General features: G+C 35.4%; 1 long non-coding RNA gene across 1 annotated transcript in view; it reads right to left on the bottom strand.

The window, feature by feature from the left end:
• Nucleotides 1–23,434, bottom strand: part of LOC120767274 — a 153,116-nt gene that overhangs the window by 74,964 nt on the left and 54,718 nt on the right. The window contains exon 3 of the long non-coding RNA XR_005704683.1: nucleotides 5,406–6,148. This is a non-coding gene — a long non-coding RNA (uncharacterized LOC120767274). The remainder of the gene's footprint in view (nucleotides 1–5,405; nucleotides 6,149–23,434) is intronic.

Below are 23,434 nucleotides of genomic sequence, written 5' to 3'. Positions count from 1 at the left end.
TTCGGGTGATAAGACATTCCTCGGTCTCCCCCTAACAAGTTTCCCGGATGAAACTCGCTGTTTCGACTATTCTTTCATCTATGAGGGACTACTTGGAATGTACAACTGAGTTAACCTCGCAAAGCTTGAAGCAACAAGCGATATTTTGTGTTCTGGGCCCTGACCGACCCACGATAGATGAAGTAGTTGCGAATTAAGAAGGAGCAAAGAGCAATTTATAAATCACTAAGCAAATGTGTGCTTAATTTTCATACTCCCTACCTACTCTTAAGCAAACAACGCCAAAATCATTGAAGCATTAATATCCAAGTGCATACACTCAAGTATTCTCTTTTTCTAAAATCGTTCAGAGAGCCTTTCGATTTTACGTACAACCGCCGCTCTTTACATTTTTAACTCACGCCACAAGCTCCACCGACCACTGTCAAACATTTTCTTCGGCTGTCATACACCAAAAAACTTTATACAAATGCCCAGCACAGCATTGATGTGCATTGAAGCGACGTCATCAGCGATGCTGTAGCGGTCAAGCAGAAGTGTCTAAGTACAGTGAAGGCAAATAGTACACGTACAAGCGCTTAGCCGCAACTGGCAGGTGAATAAAATGGTAATTTTTGTTTTTTTTAATTTTATTTACAATACATACAAACGTGCCAATGTATTTAACACAAAATCTACACACACATTGCCATTATACCAACTGCTATCTGTCACTTTGCTGCTCAATGCAAACACTGCTGAAGACCCTAACCACTCAGCTGTCTCTAGACCTGTCATTGATGAAGCGCACCTCCCTCCTCCACCAACCGCTCTCGGCGCTTTTGTGCCGTTCGTCGTTTTACCGCCTCAATGCATCGCTGTTGCTGTGCATCAGTGCTCTCTCTAACGGTGAAATGCTTCGATGCACCTGTACAGCGTTGTCTCATTTGCTTACCGCTTGAATAGGCGGTGATGGTCAGCTGTTGAACTTGGATACGGGCTGTTGAGTTCGGACGACTGCTCCGAATGGATGGATGGACGGATGGATGTGAGCAGCACAGGCTTTGTTGCTTGCAGCTGTCAATGTTGCTTTTGTTGGCTGCTGCCACCAGCGATTCACCGGCGATTCAAATGCAAATAGCACAGGCACACAGGCCTTACATATGTATGTATGTGTGTACACAGACACGAAGTGGCACTGTCATCAGCACGCCGGTAATTTCAGCTGACAGGCGAACTGCGAAGGACAGGAATTTTCGTATTCATGCAAATGGTCATGTTAGAGCCACTCAACTGGCTTTCGCTCGTTTATTTTTCACTTTTCCCACGACATGCCTGTGCATATTATTTACATATGTTTATATATGTACATAGACATATACATATGTATATGTGGGTATGTGCAAAAAGTTGATTGCTGCCATCATATTTTTGTTGTTTTTGGCTGTTTGCTGACACTTTGCATAAATTAATTTATTTACTTTGCAATTCATTAGAGTCACCTGCACAGCTGGACAGGACATTGCATGCGGACGGACAGACTGCATACGAAAGTGGTTGTGTGTAATGCTCGTAAAGCGAGCAATTAGTTTTTGCATTTCTGATGACAAATAGCTGTTGAATCGGTATTTTAGACGCTTAAAGGGCCATTAAGCTGACGAGCATTAAATCACTTTGGCTCACAGCGCTTGTTTGATAAAATTTAAGCTCAAATTGATGACTTGCAAATATTAAGGTGATGAGTGTACGGTAATCCTTGGGCGACTATGCAGACTGATTTTTTATTTAATGCGGAGAAAAGTCATCAAATACACCTTGAGGTAAAATATTATGAGAACCAAAAATGTTCTAAAGATACAGGGTTCGTCCGGAAAGTAATAGGAACTTCTTCCGCCGCGACTGTATTTCGACTGTACTGGAAGCCCTCAAGAGACTCAACCGAAGGGACAGTCGGGTCTGACAAGACATCATAGCCGATTGGAAGTTGCACCACCACAACGCCCCGACTCACACCGGCTTTCTTGTGAACAGCTACCTAGCCAAGGCAGATATTCCAACGCTTCCGCAGCCACCCTACAGCCCACATGTACCCACGGACGAAAGTGAAAACTCAGATTTATATACATATAGTTGGAACATTTTGGGCTTTCTGGAGCCAAATGGCAATAATTCGAATTAGCAATAATTTTCTTTGTATGAAACTGTTCTCCTGGTTAAACTTCGACCATTAGAGACAAGTTCGAACCAAAGGGAGATAGCGAATCACGGATTCCTCTTTAAGGATGTTCATTATGGAGACTCCTTGGGTTAAATTCGGTGAGCCTGGTAGGCTAAAGAGCCATGCGAAGGCCAGTTTTGGTTCTTCACGTTAGCAGGTGGAGTTCCGTTACAAAGTCCATGCTGAGTAGCCATCTTTTAGGATGACTGCGCTTGACGTGAACTTTATTAAACCCTGTGACCTCACTATGGATACCCTTTCCAGTGTCTTATACCGTGAAACCTTCTAAAAAGAAAGCGTTTGAGAATTAGGAAATCAACTGCACCGAATTGAAGAACATTCGTTGGCTTGACAGTAAAATGGACGAAATGTGGTCCCTGCCAAAAAACTAAATTCAAGCAATTTATAACGACTATTCCAGTGAAACACATTATAGGAACTGTACTCTGTACTCTCGAAATAAACTATTTAGAGTACTCTGGTAACGCCGCCTTAGTAAAATTCAAAAAACGCTAGCTCCGAAGAATTTGTAATATTAACATTCCAGATAGATCTTATACAGACAGCTTGAGATCCAAAAAATCTACAGTTGAAACATTACAGACAGATCCTATACAGACAGCTGACATATAGAGGCTGTTTGTAATGATTCAACTACAGATTTTTCCGTTTAGGACTTTTTTGAGAAATGATCATGGATTTTTATAGAAAAATTTTAGAAGAAAAATATACTCAACCAGCGTCAAACACCAAAATAAGCTCAGCCGAGACTCAAGCACCATTGCATTGCAAATTGCTTCAAAATGCTTGATCGAAATTGTGCCTTTCGACAGTATAGGCAGCTGAATTGTATAACAAGTTCCACAGCATCTCTGTGCTCAACACAAACCAATTGGTAGTTAAGCACACGTTTAAGAAAATTAATCACTTTATTTCATTCCAAATTAAATGTAATTGCAATGAAATTTGAAATTAATTACTGCTTCAGACACAGACACACATACACAATCATAACCATTTACACATGAATATTCTCGTATTTGTTTAAAAGTATCTTCTTCTTGTTGCTGATAAGCGTGGTTTAGTTCCAAACCTGCACTTGAGCTATTTTGATGCCGTCTCTGCGCTGGTTGTTGTTGAATTATACATTCTGTTTGCAAACAAAACCAGAAAGCCTAAATAAGCCAACTGAGCGAAGTGTAAGTATGTTCTCGTATGTCTAGATTCACCACAAGTTTAAACTCAACACAAAGTTTTCCACTAATCGCGGATAAGTAAATTGCAATCTTCATTTTGGTGCAACGTCTTTGCATAAACTTTCAGCGTTTTCTGTGAGCGTACCTGTGAGTTAGAGTGTGAGATTTGTATGCCCTGTAGGCAAGCGCAACTTATGTCGGATCTAGTAACAGAAAATATCATCTCGGACCAGTAGCAATTATATGCCGTCAAAATCGTACACACCTATATTTCATTTACTTTAAATGGAACTTTTCTATTTCATAGCAAAAAGTTCGAAAAAACTGATAATGATACGCTCGCTTTGATATATGAGTTTCGAACAAAATCTTGTTGGAAGTTATTAAAATTTTGAAAAAGATTGGAAAAGGGTTGCCCACTGTGTACCACATAAATTCAAAGAAAAATTTTGAAAATATAAATTTGAAAAAAAAAAATCAAAAAATAATTGGCGTTTATCATGTAACTTCAAAAAAAAATTTTAAAATATTAAAAATTAGGACAAAATAAAACGTAATTTTAACATTTGAAACAAAAATCGTATTTTTACTCATTACGAAATACGCCTATAATATACTTTCTACTCCCTGTAGAACACTCTTCTTAATTATTATTTATCAATTCTTATTTACAAGTAGTCTGCCGAAAATATTAGTTGATTAAACTATACATTTTTATGACCTATTCGAATTTTCCTACAGGGTCAGTTTACGTACATACTGATTATTCAAATATTTATATTTTGAAAATATACATATACACACACGGTTAGACATACGCTGAATATATCCTACCTTTATTACCTGTAGTAAATTGTTGTCAACAAGAGTTGCGTGCAATATTACGTTACCAGGCTCTAGTTGGAATTTTGATTGGTCGCAAGTTTGTCAAAAGTAAAGTTTTAGGAATACGAGTACGCTTCCATATGCGCTTATTCATATACATATGTAGGTATGCAGTGTTCTATTTGCTTTATTCTATTTACATATGTACTTATGTTTCCACACGTTTTCAAATACTACCATTTCAGATACTACCTGCAATTTCATCTCGCAAAATTTATAACATTCTTTTACAACGCGCAATCACAGCAAAAACTAATCCAATATAATTCTGCCCGGCTCACCGCGATGCGAGATGACGACTTCACTTAGTTGCAAGCCAATTTAGTGCAGGTGACTAAGGCTAGGCACACAGTGAGATGGAAGCTGATAACACAGATGGATGAAAGTCAAAAAATTAGAAATCTTGAATCTTATCTAGCGCCCGGCTAGCGAATTGAGAATCTTATGCTATGGATTTAGCAGAAAAGAAGTTTGGACTGCTTGAAGAAACGAGCAAATGAAATCGAGCAGGTAGCTTTATCAGAAATGTCTGATTCAGTGCATTGAGCGCAAAGCGTTTCTATATTATTTATGAATATTAATAAGTATTCATTTAACATATTTACAATTTTCGTTGCACTGTGCGCCTAGCCTTACTTTCATTGCACGCAAATTGGCTGTGGTTGTCTAAAGTGGCTTTGCATCAATTGCACTCCTCAAATTACTTTGTTGAAATTACTTTCTCCAATTGTGTCGCGCTGTTTTCTAACTAGTGGACGTTGATGAATTACAGCCAAGCAATTGGGAGACACTAGTGAAATCAAGAGTTCTCAAAAGACCACAAAATTTGAATAAAACCAAGTTAAGAAAATGCTACTCGAAGCTATTAAATATTAAAGAACAAATTTATTGAATTCATCATAAGTAGAATCATTACTAGCAGGAAGCAATACTTATGCGCCAAATGAGTACTCGTTTATACATAATATCTAAGAGCAGGATCTTAAAATATATACTATGTGTACTACATATTGCCTTTGTTTCAATATTTTTATAACCAAACTGTTCTACACAGTTCATTATTTGTTTTTTAGATAATTAATAATATTTTAAGAACAATTTTATGTCAATGGAAATAAAGCACGTACCTGTTAACTTTAAGTAGATCTCTATCATACTTGTTGCTATAAACTCGTGCTTTGAACTTCTATTTTTCTCCACTATACACACATTACCTCTTGCCTCTCACACAACAACACTTTTTTACTTTTCTTAGCACACTTGCTTTTTAATAACACACATTTTCATTTTTCTACGAAATTTACTAAACACTTTTCACTATTTCACTTCATTTTATTGCACAAAACTTATACACATTTATATTTTACTTCTCTACGCTCACTACTTTTACATTAAAACAAAAGGCACTTCAATTTTCTCATTTTTTCTTCATTTTACACTCACGCACGTGCTCTTCATTTTTCCCGATTCACTTTAATTATGAAATTTAATAATAATAATAATAATTTTCGCTTTCTCGTATTAAACTTATAACTGCCGCTTTTAGTATTATTAATTTTGCACTTTCCTGCTTTTTACTACACGTTTTATATTATTTTATTTAGCATTTGCTCACACGCCTAATTTGATTTAATTTATTTCACAATTTGCACTTCGTGTGTTTCAGTCGCGTTGCTTTGCACTGTCTTTGTTTAAAAAAATCGGATCACTTCGTTTGTTACGATCGTGTGCTTTGCACTGCTGCTTTGTTTACAAAAATCGTGTCACAGGTAATGGCAGCCACTGCTGTTGATTACGACAGGTTTGAACATGTTGATTTGCCTGAATTTGGCTCTGTGTCGGCAAAGGTGCATTGTTTTGTACGAAACAGCTGTGCGTAAAAGAAAATAAATACTCGTAAACAACAAATTAACTATAAAGAAACATAGCAAAGTTATGACTCAAGTAAAAATCGGATAAAAACGAAAAAAATATGTAATAAAAATACAATCACATAAACAAATAATAATATTCGAATGTGATACATACTTATGTATGTACATACATACATGTAAGCACTTACAAAAACATAAATATCAAAAATTTAAAATTCTTTAAAAACCAAAGTTGCCAACTTCTTCTAAATAATTATGTATATGAAAAGAGAGAGTAAAATAAGTTTCCATAAAGAAAAAATAAATATTTTAAATATTTCACAGATTTAAACAAAAAATTTGGAAAAATGTACAAACTTCGTTAAAAATTAAAAACTTTTTAGGCATGTTAGTCAAATTTAGACGCCTTGATGTAGACGGTGTGTCACTAAAGTTCAATATTGATTTAATGTTTTATTTTTTTTTTTTGGAAAGCAGTTTAAGAGAGCCTGCAGTTACCAGCTTATAAGGATTCAATAAAAATGTAGTTTGTATAGTATGAGTGTCTAAATAAAGAGGTTTAGTACAGATTCGGAGTTGAATATATTTTGACATAGGGTTGCCAATTGTTTCAAACATATATAATCAACCAAATTATCAACGTTAAAATTGTGACACAATATGATTATTATTCCAAACAGTTTAAGAAAAGTTTTTGCTTAAAAATATTTTTGAAGGGTTGCCAGCTGTATGCAAATAATCATTAAATAAAATCGATAATATGTATAAGCAATGTATTACAATATATGCATCGAAATGTAGAGATTTTAAAAATTTTTTGTAATTATTTTTCTGTGAAGAGATGCCACCTATTTAAAAAATAGTATTATTAACAAAAATTTCTTAATATCTAATATATGGGTTTCAACTAAAAAAAGGTTTACGAAAGATCTATGATCAAAATTTAGACAAGGCTGCCAGCTGTTTGAAAATAATAATTAAGTAAAACGAATAATATAAGTCATATATGTATGTATGTAGGTACATACATATTTCAATATCGACATCAAACTGAAGATATTTTTTAAAGCTTATAGTTGTAAAAATCTTTTGTGTAGGTGCCACCTGTTCGAAAAAACACTTGTTTAACCAATATTTATTATACTTGTCATAATGGAATATGAGTTTCAACTAAAGACGGCTTAAGAAAGAGCTACGCCGAATATACTTGAATTAGTGAAAGTTGCCAGCTGTTTGAAAATATTAATGCAATTAAATAAAATCACTAATATAAGTAATGTATTGCCATACGGTAATCAAACTGAAAAGGTTTTTTGAAGTTCATAATTTAAAAAATGTTTGAGAAGAGATGCCACCTATGTACATACATATGTAGATACATATACATATAAAAAATATTCAGTAGTATTGATAATAAAAATTTCATATACAATATGGGTTTCAATTAAAGAATGTTTAACAAAGATTAACGTCGATATACATATTTTAGAGAGAGTTGCCAGGTGTTTGAAAATATTATTGCTAATAAATAATATTAATAATATAAGGATTGTATTACAAAATGATTCTCAAAGAGGTTTTATTAAGTTTGTAGTTGAAAATATCTCACGAGAAGAGTTGTCACCTATTTATAAAAATTTATTCAGTAATATTGATGACATACATAACTAAATTTAATAATACAATATGGATTTTAACTAACGAATGCTTAAGATCTACGACGAATATTTTTTATAGAAAGTTGCCAGCTGTTTGAAAAAAATAATTAAGTAAAATCAATAATATCTATATTTGAATATAGGCATCAAACTAAAGAGGTTTTATAAAATTTATAATTGAAAACTTTTTTCGAAAAGTGTTGCCACCTGTTCATTATTTATTAATATACATATATTATGTTATTTATAATAAACATACTTGCTTTGGAGCGAGCTTTCGTTTTATAAAATTTATAATTGAAAATTTTTTTCGAAAAGTGTTGCCACCTGTTCAAAAAAATTGATTTCTAATAGACTTATATTTCTTTGAACCGAGCTTTGGCTTTTATGAATTAATTATATTACGCTTCGAAAATTATATTTAAAACCATAAATCGCACCTTTTTCGATATCTAAAAATAGTTAGTTATGAGTATTATGCTGAACACTAAATTCATTACATAAGTTTTCAATTTCAATTCCCACAAATAATAAAAAAAATCTCGCCACGTGACGAACTGTTTAATTCCATTAAAAGCAATATTAGAAAAAAAGAATCAACACAGCGAGTGGTAAATTGAAAAATTCAGTGAAATATTGAAATTAAAATGCAACTACACTTGCACTCGCTAACAAAGCAAAAGCAAACAGCCGAAGAAGCGACAAAGGAAAAGTAAAAAGCGCAATTTCATTTTCTATTGCGACTTCGCTGCCAGCAGCTACACTTTTTTCTCGCTTAATGCAGATTAATTGCCATTTGCTGAAAAGCCCAAGGCGACAACGGGCAGCAGGATGAATGGAATATGTGCAGCAAATGCTCCAGACAACCGAGCACCTATATCTCCACACACACACACACTTTTTTCCACACACACGTACAAACACCATTGGAACAAAATGAAAGATTCGAAAAACAGAAAACCAAGTTGAAAAAGTGTTGATGCTATCGGGCGCGGTGCCGAGAGTCAAGCTGGAGAAAAAGCAGAAAAAGAAAGTAGACTGCAGCAACTCAATTGCAGGTTATCAAATACGAATTGCGTTTTCTTTTCAGCTTTTAATTGTTATTTATGCAGCTAATTTGAATTAATAATAGCTTAGACATAAAAGATTGTTCTGCTGATGGCACTCTGTCGTCATTGGACGGACACTTGCGATTTCCATCTTCATCTTTTTGCCATTTTTCGTGATTTATGTTCGAGTGCGGAACAAGAAGCAGACAATGTTTGTCCTTTTGTAAGCGAGTAGTGGACAAAAGTTTTAATGCAATTAGAAAAGAGTAAGCGGGAAGTGAAGAAAATGGGAAATTAAGTAATTTTTTAATGAAGAGAAGTGATGATCACGTGAAAATGATGAAATCGAACTGCTAATATGGAGAATCACAAAGTATTTGTAGTTGGATGTATATATCTACTAACAGAATTACTCAGTTGGAATCAACAGTAAAACAAAAACGTTTATTCCGTTAGATGGCGCTAAAATCGATATATTTAGAAACAATTTATTGAAAACCGTTACTTTTTCCCAGTAAAAATCTGATAGGTGTTGCCGTTATCAAAAAAATATTAAATTTTTTTTTGCCACTGGAGCCGCTCGCTAAAAAGTCGATAAAACTTCAAATTTCAATTTAATTGCAAGAGGTTCGTTTTTCAATAGGAATCCGATAGGTGTCGCTGAGATTGAAACGCGGATTTTATAAAATTGCACTTTTCAAAATCGGCGACAATATTTAATAAAGCCTGAATGAAAGAAATTCAATTTCGTTTTTCTTGGATCCAGAAAACATTTTCAAAGTAACATCTTTTTTAGGGCTCTAGACCGGCCTGGCCCTTTAAGCATTGCGATAAAACGGGGTTTTCAATAAGATCGCTAAATAAATAAACAAAATTCTTTTTCCGGGGAAAGTACATTCGTCTAGACGCCAATTTTCAAAGGTTTTCAAGCATAAATCGGCCGATACTGCTGCAATTTCTGATTCGATATGCGTACGAAGTTCATCAATCGTCGCAGGTCTCTTGGCATAGACCATAGACTTAACGTAGCCCCACAGGAAATTGTTTAACGGCGTCAAATCGCACGACCGAGATGGCCAATTGACTGGGCCTTTTAAATAAATCGATTGTGTCGCTGTGTGGGTTTTGGTGCGGTCTTGTTGGAACGGAATTCGGGCCAAAAATATTCGGTCATCATTGAGCGGTAGCGATTCCCATTAACAGTAACATGCCGGTCTTGCTCATGACGAAAGATGTACGGCCCAGTGACGCCGCCGGCCCACAAACCGCACCAAACCGTCATCTTTTCGGAATGAAGTGGAGACTCATGAAGTACGTGTGGATTGCTGCCTGACCAATAACCTATATTTTGGATATTGACGAAGCCATTCAGCCAGAAATGAGCCTCAATGCTGGTGATGATTTTTCGATGAAAATCCGGATCATTTTCAAATTATTGCTCAGCCCAATTCGCGAACATACGACGATTTTGGTGGTCAAGCGGCTTCAGTTCTTGCGTCAATTTGCTCTTGTAAGGATGTTCGCCACAAGAGCGTCTCAGAGATATCTAACGCTTGTTTGAGAGACTGGTTTGGGTCTCCCTCAACTGATGTTTTAGCGGTAGCAGTATTCTCAACCCTACGGGCACTTCTTTGTCTCACTGGCTCAGGAACATTTTGTACAGTGCCTGTGGATTCAAATTTTTCCACTACACGCTCAATTTTTGATCGGAGAGGACGATTATGACGACCATAAAGACGGTGTAGCGCTCTTAAAGTTGAGGCCACTTTCCGAATTTCAGTAGTAAATTTAAATGATTTCGACTCTTTGTCGGATCGTAGATCTTTCCACGATGAAATGGCAAACCTTACTGAAGAAAAATGTCAAAAGAAAAAAATATGGCGTCGTTTGCTGTCCCTATCGCTCAACTTTTGTGGCGTCCTTATTAAAAATCCTGTTATTTGTCAATATTCAGGCAAGATAACTGCTGCCATTAGTTAAAACTCACTTAAAATATAAATAATAAGACAGTCCTCTACATTTCTCTATTCACAGTATCATTAGTTGTTATTGAGTAAGCCGAATCCCTCAGGTACATAAATTAGTTTCAATATATTAGTACAACCAGGAGAGCTCATCGTTTAAATAACAGCTAAAGAGTTTGCAATATCACTTCCAAGCAACTAAAATCTAAATAGACAGCAGCCGTTCTAAGGGTTGCAAACAGAAAAAAAACTTTCAAAAGATATATTTCTCCAAATGTGCGTGTAAAGTTTGCCAAAGCTGTTTAACCGGCTCTCAATTTTCAACCACCAGACAAGCTAGGGGTATAAAAAACCGTTTTCTCATTAAATCAAATCCATTGCTCTGTAATTCACAGAGCCTTTTTCGTCAGCGCGTCACATTTATAGCATCATTGTACAGTGAATTATCAGCGGTCTGTGGTCCCACGGTTGAAAGGGTTGACTGCATTTCCCTCCCCAATTGCAGCAAAGCAACAAAAAGCAAATACTATTTCTCGCCTTCGTGGATCATTCTGCGGTGACTTTTCTGGGCGAAAGCTTCTGTCACCGCTACCATCGTAGTGTGAAAGCTCCGCAATGTAACAGACTCTCTAATTGCGGTGAAAAAGCACTCGGTGGCGGTCCACCAGGCATATAAGCCCAATTCGCTTCTACTACTGAGCAGATGCGACAAGATAACTAAAATATGAATAAAAAAAGTAATTAAATAAAATTACTATAAACAAAATCTCTCATATGAATTGCAAAATTAGCAACCAACAAATTAAAAACCACATTAATTTGCCGTGACCCTTTCAAGGGAAACGGTAGTGCCAATGGGAACTTCGAAAAAAGGTGTGATCGCTTTTTTGGAAGAATTTCTCCAGATTCAAAATATGTATGATTTAAAGAACCAAATGCGTATTCTAAAAATGGTTGGTCCTGAAGCTCAAGGGTTAATCATATAACTTTTTTCCAAAAAATTCCAAAGTCTCAAACCCGAAATTTGGCAACGTTGCCCTCTCTATCCTCTATACAAGCAAGGTGTGGAAACTCACAAGACAACTCGAGGATTTGGGCATTGCGACATGCGAGAGACGGTCAATAAAGCAGTCGGGCTAACACGATATGTCGGACTTGATACAACCGTCGCAAATATGAAGGCCATGAGAGTCAATCTCTTGAACAGAAACCAAGTGAAGATTGGCAACGAGGATTGGTGAAGCATAAAAGGTGAAAAATTGCAAATTTTAATAAAAAAAAAATAGAAACTTGAAAATAATCTTAATATCACAATTATCAAATTTATGACAATAAATATACTTTTTTGAATAATTTATTTACCAAAAGAACTGTAACTCTTCATTCAAAAATATTTCATTTTAAACCAAACACTAACAGAACTACTAAGTTCTACGAAAAAGTGGAAATTATTGCGTTGTTCAAGTAGATTATAGTAAAATATTTCAAAAATAATTTACACAATAAAATACATTTTTTTACAAAAAAAAAAATATTTGTTCATTTACATAAATATTTTTTCATTTAAATATTTTTTTTTCCTAAAATTTGTTCATTTGAATAGTTTTTTACAATATATTATTATTTTTTCATTCAAATGGCTTTTTAACAAAAAAATTATTTCTTGCATTCAAATAAATTTTTTTTTTACATAAAAAACATATTTTTCATTCATATAATTTTTTTTTCAAAAACCCAAATTCAAATAAATTTTTTTACAATAAATATATTTTTTCATTCAAATATGTTTTTTTTACAAAAATTTTCTGAATCAAATAAAACTAGTTTACAAAAAAAAATTTTTCATTCTCACAAAAAAAAATTTTTGTAAAACTAATTCTTTTTTCAAAAACCAAAATTCAAATAAATTTTTTGACTAAAAAATATATTTTAATGCAAATGATTTTTTTTACAAAAGGAACATTTTTTTTTACATTTACATAAATACATTTTTTTGTCAAAAAAATATTTTTTCATTCATAATTCAAAAAAAACTCAAAAAAAAAAATATTTCTTTCTCAATAATCTTTTTTTTTACAAAAAAAAAATAGTTTTTCATTTATAACTTAAAAAAACTAAAAAATGTTTTTTCATTCAAATCAGTGTTTTTTTTTACAAAAAAAAAAAATAATTTTGCAAATTTCATTTAGTAAATTTTTTTTACAACAAACAAAATATTTTTCATACAAATAAATTTTTTAACAAGACAAAAAAACTACTTTTTCATTTAAATAAATTTTTTTACAAAAAAAAATATTTTTCATTCAAATAAATATTGTAACAAGACAAAAAATTATTTTTTCATTTAACTAATTTTTTTTTACAAAAAAAAATATTTTTTCATTCAAACATTTTTTTTTACAAAAAAAAAATAATTTTGCAAATTTCATTCAATAAATTTTTTTTACAACAAAAAAAATATTTTTCATAGAAATAAATTTTTTTACAAGACAAAAAAACTACTTTTTCGTTTAAATAAATTTTTTTACAAAAAAAAAAAGTTTTTCATTCAAATAAATATTACAACAAGACAAAAAATTATTTTTTCATTTAAAGAAATTTTTTTACAAAAGAAAATATTTTTTTCCAAAAATGAAAAAAGTCTTCTTCTGTTTTTCATTTAAATACATTTTTTTACGAAAAAAAAATATTTTTTAATCAAATACCTTTTTTTTTACAAAAAAGAGATAAATTTTAATTTGAAAAGTTTTTTTTACTCTCTCATGATATCGTTTGTTGCCGGTTGTGCTGCCACATTGTGGCGTAATTGACAAACAACTACAAACCGACAACCGTCGAGTGAATTAGACAGACATGAAAGCACAACAAAAAACCGAAAACAATAACAATAACAAAATATTAATAATAAAAACTGCACAAGCGCCACGATGAAAGTGTAAACTACGGCAAATAAACATTTGACAAAGCGTTGGAAAAACCAACCAATGTTTTTACTTCGCAATTGCCCAACACTTCGGCATTTTATTTCAACGCTTTACTGTTGTTGTTGTTTTCATGCTACTGACACTACGTTAAATTTCCGTCATTTGCATGCCGGTTGTTTTTTTATGGCAGAAGCTCATACTTCACTAGCCATGAATGTCAGGAAAAAATACACTCATATTTTGCAGCGAAAAAACACTTGTGTATGGTGGTGTATGTGTGGGTGTGATACCCGTAATATAGAATGTTTTTCATTTGAAGTCATCAGCTGGCTCGCTGGCAGGAGGCGAAACAATCTGTGCCCACCCACTGTTGTGTCGTTGAAATGATTTCTGCTCGCTTGAGCTGACATTCCTACTGCCACAGCGCAGCACACTCACACACGCAGGCACAGCCGAGCACCGCAAGCGCTCTCGTCGTTAGTGCTTTTGCCTTTTTTACCTACCACTTCTTGCCGGTCGTTGTGGCAGGTAATAAAACTGACATGGAAAAATTATTATTACTATTATTATTATTTTTTATTACTTTGCGAGTGTTGCCATACGGCAGATGGAAGCGAAGCGGCGTCGTAAAAAACGAAATATGGAAAAGTTGATAATAATCAGCAGATAGAGTTGCCAGGTGCTCGGTGTTTAATGTTATTGACATATTTTTTTTATTTTTTATCTTCAAGTGGGTATAAAATAATATTAAAAAAATATTAACTAAGTAAGTTGGCAAGTCGAACACTTAAACCAACTTTATTCGAGCAAAATATACTTATTTGTCGAAATAGGGTTACCAAGAGTTAATTTTTAGTGTTAATAAAATAAAAAAATATACCCCGATGAGCAGTTTTATGATGATGACTTTAAAACTGATCACAAGCCGTTCAACTGACAGAGACAAGGACATAATTGATAACAAAAGTTGGTAGATGTCCTCATTAGAGGCTGATGCCCCACCATCCAAGAAATGCGACGGATTGAGGCGAGTAGGTCCTTGTGGCATTTACTACAGTGGCTATATAAAGGAGCACAAATTCGGTGTGAGAGAGACTCCGTCGCCGAGTACTGTCATTCACTCCGGTGGATGAACGTCTAAGGTCGACGACGACGTGCCCGAAGATTAATTCTATGAGCGCTTGGAACGCACCTATGAGAACAGATAGATGATGTCAAACTCGTGCTTAACGACTTTAACGTCAGGGTGGACAAATAAGGCACCTTTGGCTGATCGAATTCGCCGGGGCCCGAAATATGGTTATCTGTAGTCCTCAAGCTACCTGGCGGTCTCCGGATCGAAAAGCCACCAACCAAATCGATCAAGTTGTGCTGGACGGAAGACACATCGCCAGTGTTTTAGGCGAGCGTGCGTTTCGAGGTCCTAACATCGCCTTGGACCACTATCTTGTTGTAGCCAAGATACGCACATGCCACTGTGCAGCAAAAAACGAATGTCAGCAAACACAAGGAAGTTCGTCGTCGAAAAGCTGCAATCACAACAGACGAACGATTTTCTACTCTACTTGCACTCTTGCTCTCTGAGAGCAGTCATCAGCAACTCGGTATAAGGTAACTGTGGGATGGCATTTCAAGCTCCTTCCGTACAACTGCAAACGAAATTGGAAAATTGCATTGGTTTTCGGAAAATGCAAAAGAACAGCTATTACGACGAGGAGTGCCGAGTTGCAGTGAAGAGAAACAGACTGCCTACCTCGCAACGTTACAATCGACCACAACACGTGCGGGATGGGATAGATACCGAGAGTTGAAGAGGGAAGCGCGACGGATTTGGAGACAGAAAAAGAGAGAGGCCGAAATGCGAGAGTATGAAGAGCTTGGCAAGCTGGCCGACAGAGGTAATGCTCGAAAATTCTACGAAAATGCGGCGACTGACAGAATGTTTCAAGATCGCAGCATACTTTTGTAGAATCCCCAGGGGTGATCTAGTAACCTATGCCCAGAGCATACTGAAATTATGGAGGGAACACTTCTCCATCCTGCAAAATGGCAGTGAAGGCATAACAGCAGGAGATGGCGAAACCGATTCCCCAATCGATGACGATGGAGCAAACGTTCCACCGCTCGGCAAAGAGGAAGTTCGAATACCATATCAATGACCCGTCTGAAGAATAACAAAGCCGAGCTATTCAAGCACGGCGGCAAAGAACGGATAAGGAGAATATGGTTGGACGAAAGCATGCCCGACGATTAGAATTTAAGTGTGCTCTGCCCAATGCACAAAAAGCAACTGTGCCAACTACCGTGAGATAAGCCTCCTTAACATCGCATATACGGTTCTATCAAGAGAATTGTGTTAAAGATTAAAGCTCACCGTTAACAACTGATAAGGTCCATCAGTGTGGCTTTAGGTTTGGAATCTGTAGTGCTCCACCAGATGCCATTTTTAGAATGAGGAATGACCTCAACTTCAAGCAAGCGTTCCAAGGTAACTCTAATACTTTCAAGTGGATAATTTTATTATACATACATATATATAGTATAATATGTAAAAACTTTTTTAGGCGTCTCAGTATAGTCTTCTAGTCAACTTCATACGCGTGTTCTCAGTTAGTCCTTATCCAGGAATTTCACGACGCTCTTAGGACCTTGCGCGGAATATTGACTCACTTTAAGAACTTTCTTTGTAGAAGAACAGAGAAAAATTAATTGGTTTGGCACTTTGACTGATTTAGTCCATTATAACAAAGAATAAACTATTAGAACTAATATCCAAATCTTTCCATTTTAAAGACCAGTTTTTTCCTAAGGAAACTCACTTAAATCCAAGATCATAAATTCCAATATGAAGTAAATCAACTACTTTCACCTCTATAAGTCAAACAAATACTGTACATATATTTAAAGCATTGAATCTTGGTGTCAGCAACTTTTCTATAATTTGTCTTCGCTTAATGTTGCCTTTCGTACACACACATTGTGATGGTTTCTCTTTGGAATATATATATCACTTACTCCTTTCGATGGATGTGCGGATATACAAATATACGTATGTATGTATAAAATCGATGATGGATAAATATATGTATTGAGTGGCTCTTATATATTGTATATACCCATATACATACATATATGCCGTTAAGTGAATTTCTATTACATCTACCTGTGTCATCATCTCGAGTTAGAGTCCCATTTTAATTAAGTGCGCTTGCGGTTTTCGGTTTGTCAGTTGAGCTCAGCAAATGGATCACAAAGTAGCCAAGTCCGCATGACAACCCAGCAGTTGCCAGTGACCGCAACGCCTTTGGCACTTTACATATGTGCAGAGAAACCGCAAACTTCGCCCTGTACTTAGCGCACAAAGTCGGATGGAGCCTAGCATGCACCAAGTACCGGGTATATTGATATGAAAATGATAGCTAATAATTATCGCTTGTCACCGCAGGATGCCAATAACAATTAAGCAAGGGACTAATTTCGTAACTCAAAGGCTGTTGCGGTTCGCTGGAGTTAAGGGCAGCAATCGATTGTATTTCAATTGAAGTTGACTGTTTAAAGATGTGGAAAGCAGAACAGTTTTGGGCAGTGCTTTTGGAGAGACTTACTAACATGACGGTTTTATTTACTCTGCCTCACAACTTTCATTGGATGTCTTCGATTCAAAAAATTTGGGTAAAGGTGAATCGAACAAGCAACTGGTATAAACCGGCAATAATGGTATAATTATACAATTATACTATATTCGTAGTTATGGAATCATGTCAAAAATGAATCTATTGTAGTTTATGTCACAACCCTCACAAGCTGTCTAAGATTCACAAAACTGCGAATATTGGCGAATCGAACAACCAACTGGTATAAATTGAAAATACCATAATGAGTAATACTACTGAAGTAGTTATGGCGAGAATGAATAAAAAGAAAACAATTTGTATGAATCCGCAACACTGGTATAATTATACCAGTTTAGTAGTTATGGTTAGCATTACTATTGTATCGAAACTTTTTACCTCACAATCTGCACAAGCTGTCTTCAATTTTCAAAACGTTGAATAGTGGTGAATCAAACAATAAACTGGTATAAATCGGTAATGTTGGTATAATTACAGTGGTATTGGAAAAATAATTTCCATAGTGTATTTTACGTACTTTACCTCACAATCTATATAAGTTGTCTTCGATATTTGGGTAGTGGCGAATCGAACCAACAACTGATATAAATCGGTAATGCTGGTGTAATTATATCACTTTAATGAGGTACTCTCACTAGCATGGAACTCAACTGGAGAACTTTTTAAAACTTTTTTAAGTAAATTCCATTACAGGAAGGCAAAACTTAAACGAAGAGAACAGAAATTGAAATAAAAACTTTCTTATAGCACTAAATTAAAGAAAACAGTCAATAATAATCACATAAACCAACATTCCAATTACTCACTTTTGAACTCAATGAAAAATCCATTGTTATCAAGATTTCGTGACTCCGTGATTTTTATTATAACCCACAAGAATTTATATCAACCTCTTCATTTCTTTTCTACGACCATAAATAGACTCTGAAATTGTCGTCATTAACAATTTGACTTAACCTCACTTAACTTGCAGTGAACTAAAGAAGTTGAGCACACGCGATGCATTTCCGAACAGTTGCCAAGCTCAATTTTCAAGTTATTGCTTTAATAAGCTCTTTCCGAGAGGCAAGTAGACATTAAGACAGACAGCCAAATTGAGTTTCAGACACACACACGCTTAGACTTTACGATTCTCTAGCGAAAAATTATATAAATTGCCAAATAATATTGCAGTCACGTCAACGAGGCAAATGACAAGCAGACAAACACACCCAGAAGTACATACATACACACAGGCATATAGACAAATGAAGCAGACTGTAGGACAGTAATGGTTTTGTGTATTGCAATTGGTCTGAAGCTAAGGAAGACAGAGAAAGAGAGAATTAATAATATGAGTACATACATAAGTATTTAAAGATTATATATACTCGTATGTACATATGTAAGCACATTTATTTTATATTATTTATGAATGTTTTATTGATATCCGCCAAGAGGGTCACGGCCTAACAGTCAATTTGGAGGACACAGAAATCTGCGACACAAAATTGCGCAATACAATCTCCCCTCTTTAAGGGGTAGAACTAAAAACTCCCCAGCTCTGTCATTTATTTTGGTGTTATCCTAGATAAAAACTGAGCTGGAGAGAATACATTGAGAGCACGGTTTCCAAATATTTCGAATCTGGAGCTACTCCCGACACTTCATTATCACACAGTAGGGTTTACGACCGCATATGGTCTACTGGATCTACACAAGTGTCATCCCTTCTTCAATAACATACGCTGCGGTGGTATGGTGGATGGTATTATCGAAAAGGTACCAGCATTAATCCCCTGAAAAAGCTGCATCTTGCCTACTTGTTGAGGATTGCAGGCGCAAAGAAAACTACATCAACAAAGGCTCTGAAGGTTATCCTCAATCCTCCTCTGATCAATACATGTCCATGTGAAGTATAATGCAATGCTTACGATTAGCCGGCTCATGATTTTGGGTCATTGAAGCGAGACTCTCCGTTACACAGGCATTGTGTCATACCGGACTTTGTTAATGAACTCCGGCTAAATTTGCAATGCATTCGAGAAGAGCAGATTCACGAAGAATTAAACATAACATTTTCATTCTCTAGTAGAGTAAAATGTTCCAATAGTTCAATGATCGACAGTTTCAAAGCGTGAAATAGGAATAGGAGCGGGCTTTTTCTATTGTGAATCATACACAAAACTCAAACTAAATGACTACAGTTTTCAGACCGAAATTGTTGGCTTAACAAAAGGTCCTAAGTGGGTTTGCTACTCTAATCAGTAAGTCCATAAAACTTCTAATGGATAACCAAGTGGCAACTTAGGCTATCCGTAGTGCCAATAATCAGTCTGATAGCGTTAGGATATGTAAGCAGACTGCATCGATACTTTTAGTAGGTAAATCGATTAATATCATTTGGGTATCAGGTCATATAGGAGGAGAAGAAAATGAAAAGACAGAACACATGGCCCGCTCGGGGTAGCTGGGAACACAATTCTCCTAGAACTACAAGGGTTGGTTGAAGCAATGGATCCCACTAGCAACACAAAGCATACTAACTGTACTGGGTAGTATTGATGGCGAATAGACCAAAAATCCTCCACGAGCGCAATGGGCATAATAATGGTCACCTGCGGTCGGGCCCGCCTCCCTTTGCATACAACCAACCAGATATTTCTTAAGGAAGTTTATACCAAGGATTTCTATAGAATTAAAAAGATATAAACATCGAGAGTATAGAAAATGTGTTTCTCATTTTACGGCGTGACTAAGACTTAGTAGTTTGCACTACTCGATAGTGCTGTTCACCATTTAAATTCATAGAGCTTTCTTTTCAAAATAATGGCTTATAAGAAGGACAATAAACCGCCTTATGCAGTCTTAAAATAATTTGAAGAGAAGTGACGTTTACTGCTGGCAGTAAAACCTATGTATATATCGAGCAGTGGACTCATTCCACAACATCAAGTCTCATTTTATATTAGACCACGCTTCAAGAACTTATAGTTACATACTACTTTACGGTACCGCATACACGAGCTGTGAAGAATCACTTCACTACATTTCTGTACGAAATCATTTGGCAATAGCTAATCTCCAACTGTATGCAATATTTTGTTATATTTTTAAGGTATATGACTTGGCTGAAAATTTCTAAATACAGCCTAAATGTAGGCAAGAATTTTTTATAATATTTTTATTTTCAAAAGTTAACAGAAACACCAAATAAAATATATGTTTTAACTTGCAAATGTATTTTCTTAAATAAAATTCATAAAATATTTGAAATTCTAATGCCGATTTTACGCCTCGCATTCTGACTTCATCGTGAAAAAAGTAAAAAAAATAGATAACAATTGCTGAGAAATTTTTCTCATATAATTCCTTTGGTAAAAAGGAATATAATTTCTTTAAATTTTATAAATATTATGCAACCAAATATATGCGTACATGCATATATAGTATATAGCCAAGCTTTATAAGTGATAATAAAAATGATTATATGGTACTGTTTGAAAAATTTGCGGCACTGGAATATAAAACATAGAATTCCATTGCGTACGTTAATGGAAAAGTCTTGCTAGTCTGACTAAAACACATACACGTACATCTGCATACATGAATGCATCCATACATACATACATATAAATATCCTTAACCCATAAAACCCGTGTCTTGCTGTTTTATCGTCTTTCATGCCAATTCCTTCGCTTCCTTTTCTAACATCGACTTTAGCTCACCTGTACAGCAGGCCTGTCAAGTTGCAATCGCAAAGGAATATCAGTATAATCCTGTGAGAGATAGACAGGTACTTGGGCAGCCTGTAAAGTAGCAACTGTTGTGGCCAAGTTGTAACTGCTGTCCCGGCTAAAAGGCTAAGACGACTTTCTACTTAGCGTATTTCTCTAAGACAAACAGCAATACTGCAAGCCATGTTAAGCTAATAACACATATATATATATTTATACATATCCACTTGAATGGATGTATATAAGTATGTGCCTGAGCAGGAGCTGGTGGGAAAAGAGCATGATGTGTTCCTTATTTAATAAGAAGTCTCATGTCAATCTTAGTTTTGCCCACAGGAGCGACTGACATGGTTAGAAAACGAACATATCTTTTGGTTTTTCTTTGTTACTTCCTAGAAATGGCACCTGAGTTGGCTTGCGGGAGTAAAAAATATTGTCCGAAGTTGGGTATTAAATATGTAAGAATTTGCGAGTTCATTTGTTTTAATACTTGTATATCATTATTCATATATCTTAACCATGCAATAGTATTTCAGTTTAGTTTCCTTCAAATTTTCTCTAATTACCAGCCTAGTGGTGGAGATTAAAATAAATGGTTATAAATAGTACTGAGCAATAGAGAACGGTAAAAAAACATTCTCTGACGGTGCTAACAATTCTTTGGTTTTCGAAAAAAAAAAAATAAACTGAAACACTGAATTCTACCAGGTGTGATGTAGTAGGTCTTCTAGGCCTTTATCAGTTACGATGCCATTAGAAAGTCTGAGTTATAGATATGGTTCTCCATATTGAATTTGTAAACAATACATAACAGCTGACTTGAAGCACTTATGGTATTTTTAAAATTATTTTGTTGTATATGAATGACCCAGAATTAAAAATTATTCTAATATACAAGTGATCTTGACGCCTGAATCTGATTCGCGGCACAGTAAGATATCTGAAAGTGATCTGTGAACTCTTTTTAAAATTATCATGATTGACATCATGCGCTTTTAAGGTCATATTTATGTTAGATTATGTTAAGAAGCCGATCCTAATAAGGGTCTCACTTGGACAACATAAAATTTTGGTCGGTTGTGGTACCTTAAGCAACTACATAATAGATCATAAGACGCCTACAAATCGACAGAATGCTTGGAACCTAACACACATTTTTTGCCTTCTAGTTCGCCGAAGGTTATACTGTCAAGATGTTTCAATTCTACATCTTTAAAGGAAAATGGAGCAGAAAGACCTTCATTCTACCACCTCACCCTCCTTCATATATTTTTGATATAGCGTCCGTCAAGATTTGCACTTCCTAGCCGTATGTTCACAGCCACCTCAGTAGCAGCCACTTCTGCTTGCAAAACACCACAGTGGTCAGGTAGCTTAAAGCCAAGACAGACGGAGACCATCTTACAGAAAACTTCTTTTTCAACCTTCTCTCCTAACTTCGACCTATCCATGAAAAGCTTACTGTGCCTCATCTCCAGCGACTACACTCCTCTCCATCCACATATCCCACTTTTTCCAAACAAATACGACAGTAGTCCAGTAGCCTAAAGCTAATATTGACGGAGAGCTCCTTACAAAATACTCCTTCTCTAACCTTCTCTCCTAACTTCGACCCATCTGTGAAGAAGTTCACTGTGCCTCTTCTCCATATTCCTCATCGGTATGTGTCAAGAGAAAAAGCCGCCAAAAAAGTAGCCTCTGCGACTCATCCAAATTTTCAGGTATGCGCATGAAGGAGGAGAGAATTTTGACGTGTTGCTTTTCCGATCTCTTCAATATCCAGCTTCCCTAAGCCTTAGAGCACACTTAGCACAAATACATACACCTGCCGGCAATGTCCATGGATGGTAAATATACAATGAGATTAAGTGATATTGCTAATGTAGTCGCAGCGCACCGAAGACGCCATTGTGATCCGCTCTTTGGACACGTTCTAGGTCTTTCATCTTCTTAACAGCTTGACAAAATAGGTGAAGGACGCATCCTGAATCCTATATCCTTTAGTTACTAAAATCATTTCAGTTTTACTTTGGTTGACGGCTAAGTCGCTGCTATTGGTTGTATTTGGAAGGCTCTGATGATTTTCCCAAATGCTACGATGACCGGAAAATTCGTGGGCAAAAGTATACTGCAGCGGGAGGGAATTACTTTGCAAGAAATGAACTGGACAAATTTCACCTTTCAAATTGATCACAGTAGTATACCTAGATACTCATGTTCCTCGAATACTTCAAGTAGGTCGTAAATCACCAAAATCCAAAGCAGGGGTGGAAGTAATCTAATTACTCTTTTCATGGTCGCGAATGTAGCTTTTCATTCACAAGTTAACCGGTTAACTT

This window comes from Bactrocera tryoni, chromosome 2 (genome assembly GCF_016617805.1).
Source record: "Bactrocera tryoni isolate S06 chromosome 2, CSIRO_BtryS06_freeze2, whole genome shotgun sequence".
Taxonomy (NCBI): Eukaryota; Metazoa; Arthropoda; class Insecta; order Diptera; family Tephritidae; genus Bactrocera; species Bactrocera tryoni.
The sequence above is the reverse complement of the archived record's forward strand: the minus strand, read 5'-3'. Positions and strand labels throughout refer to the sequence as shown.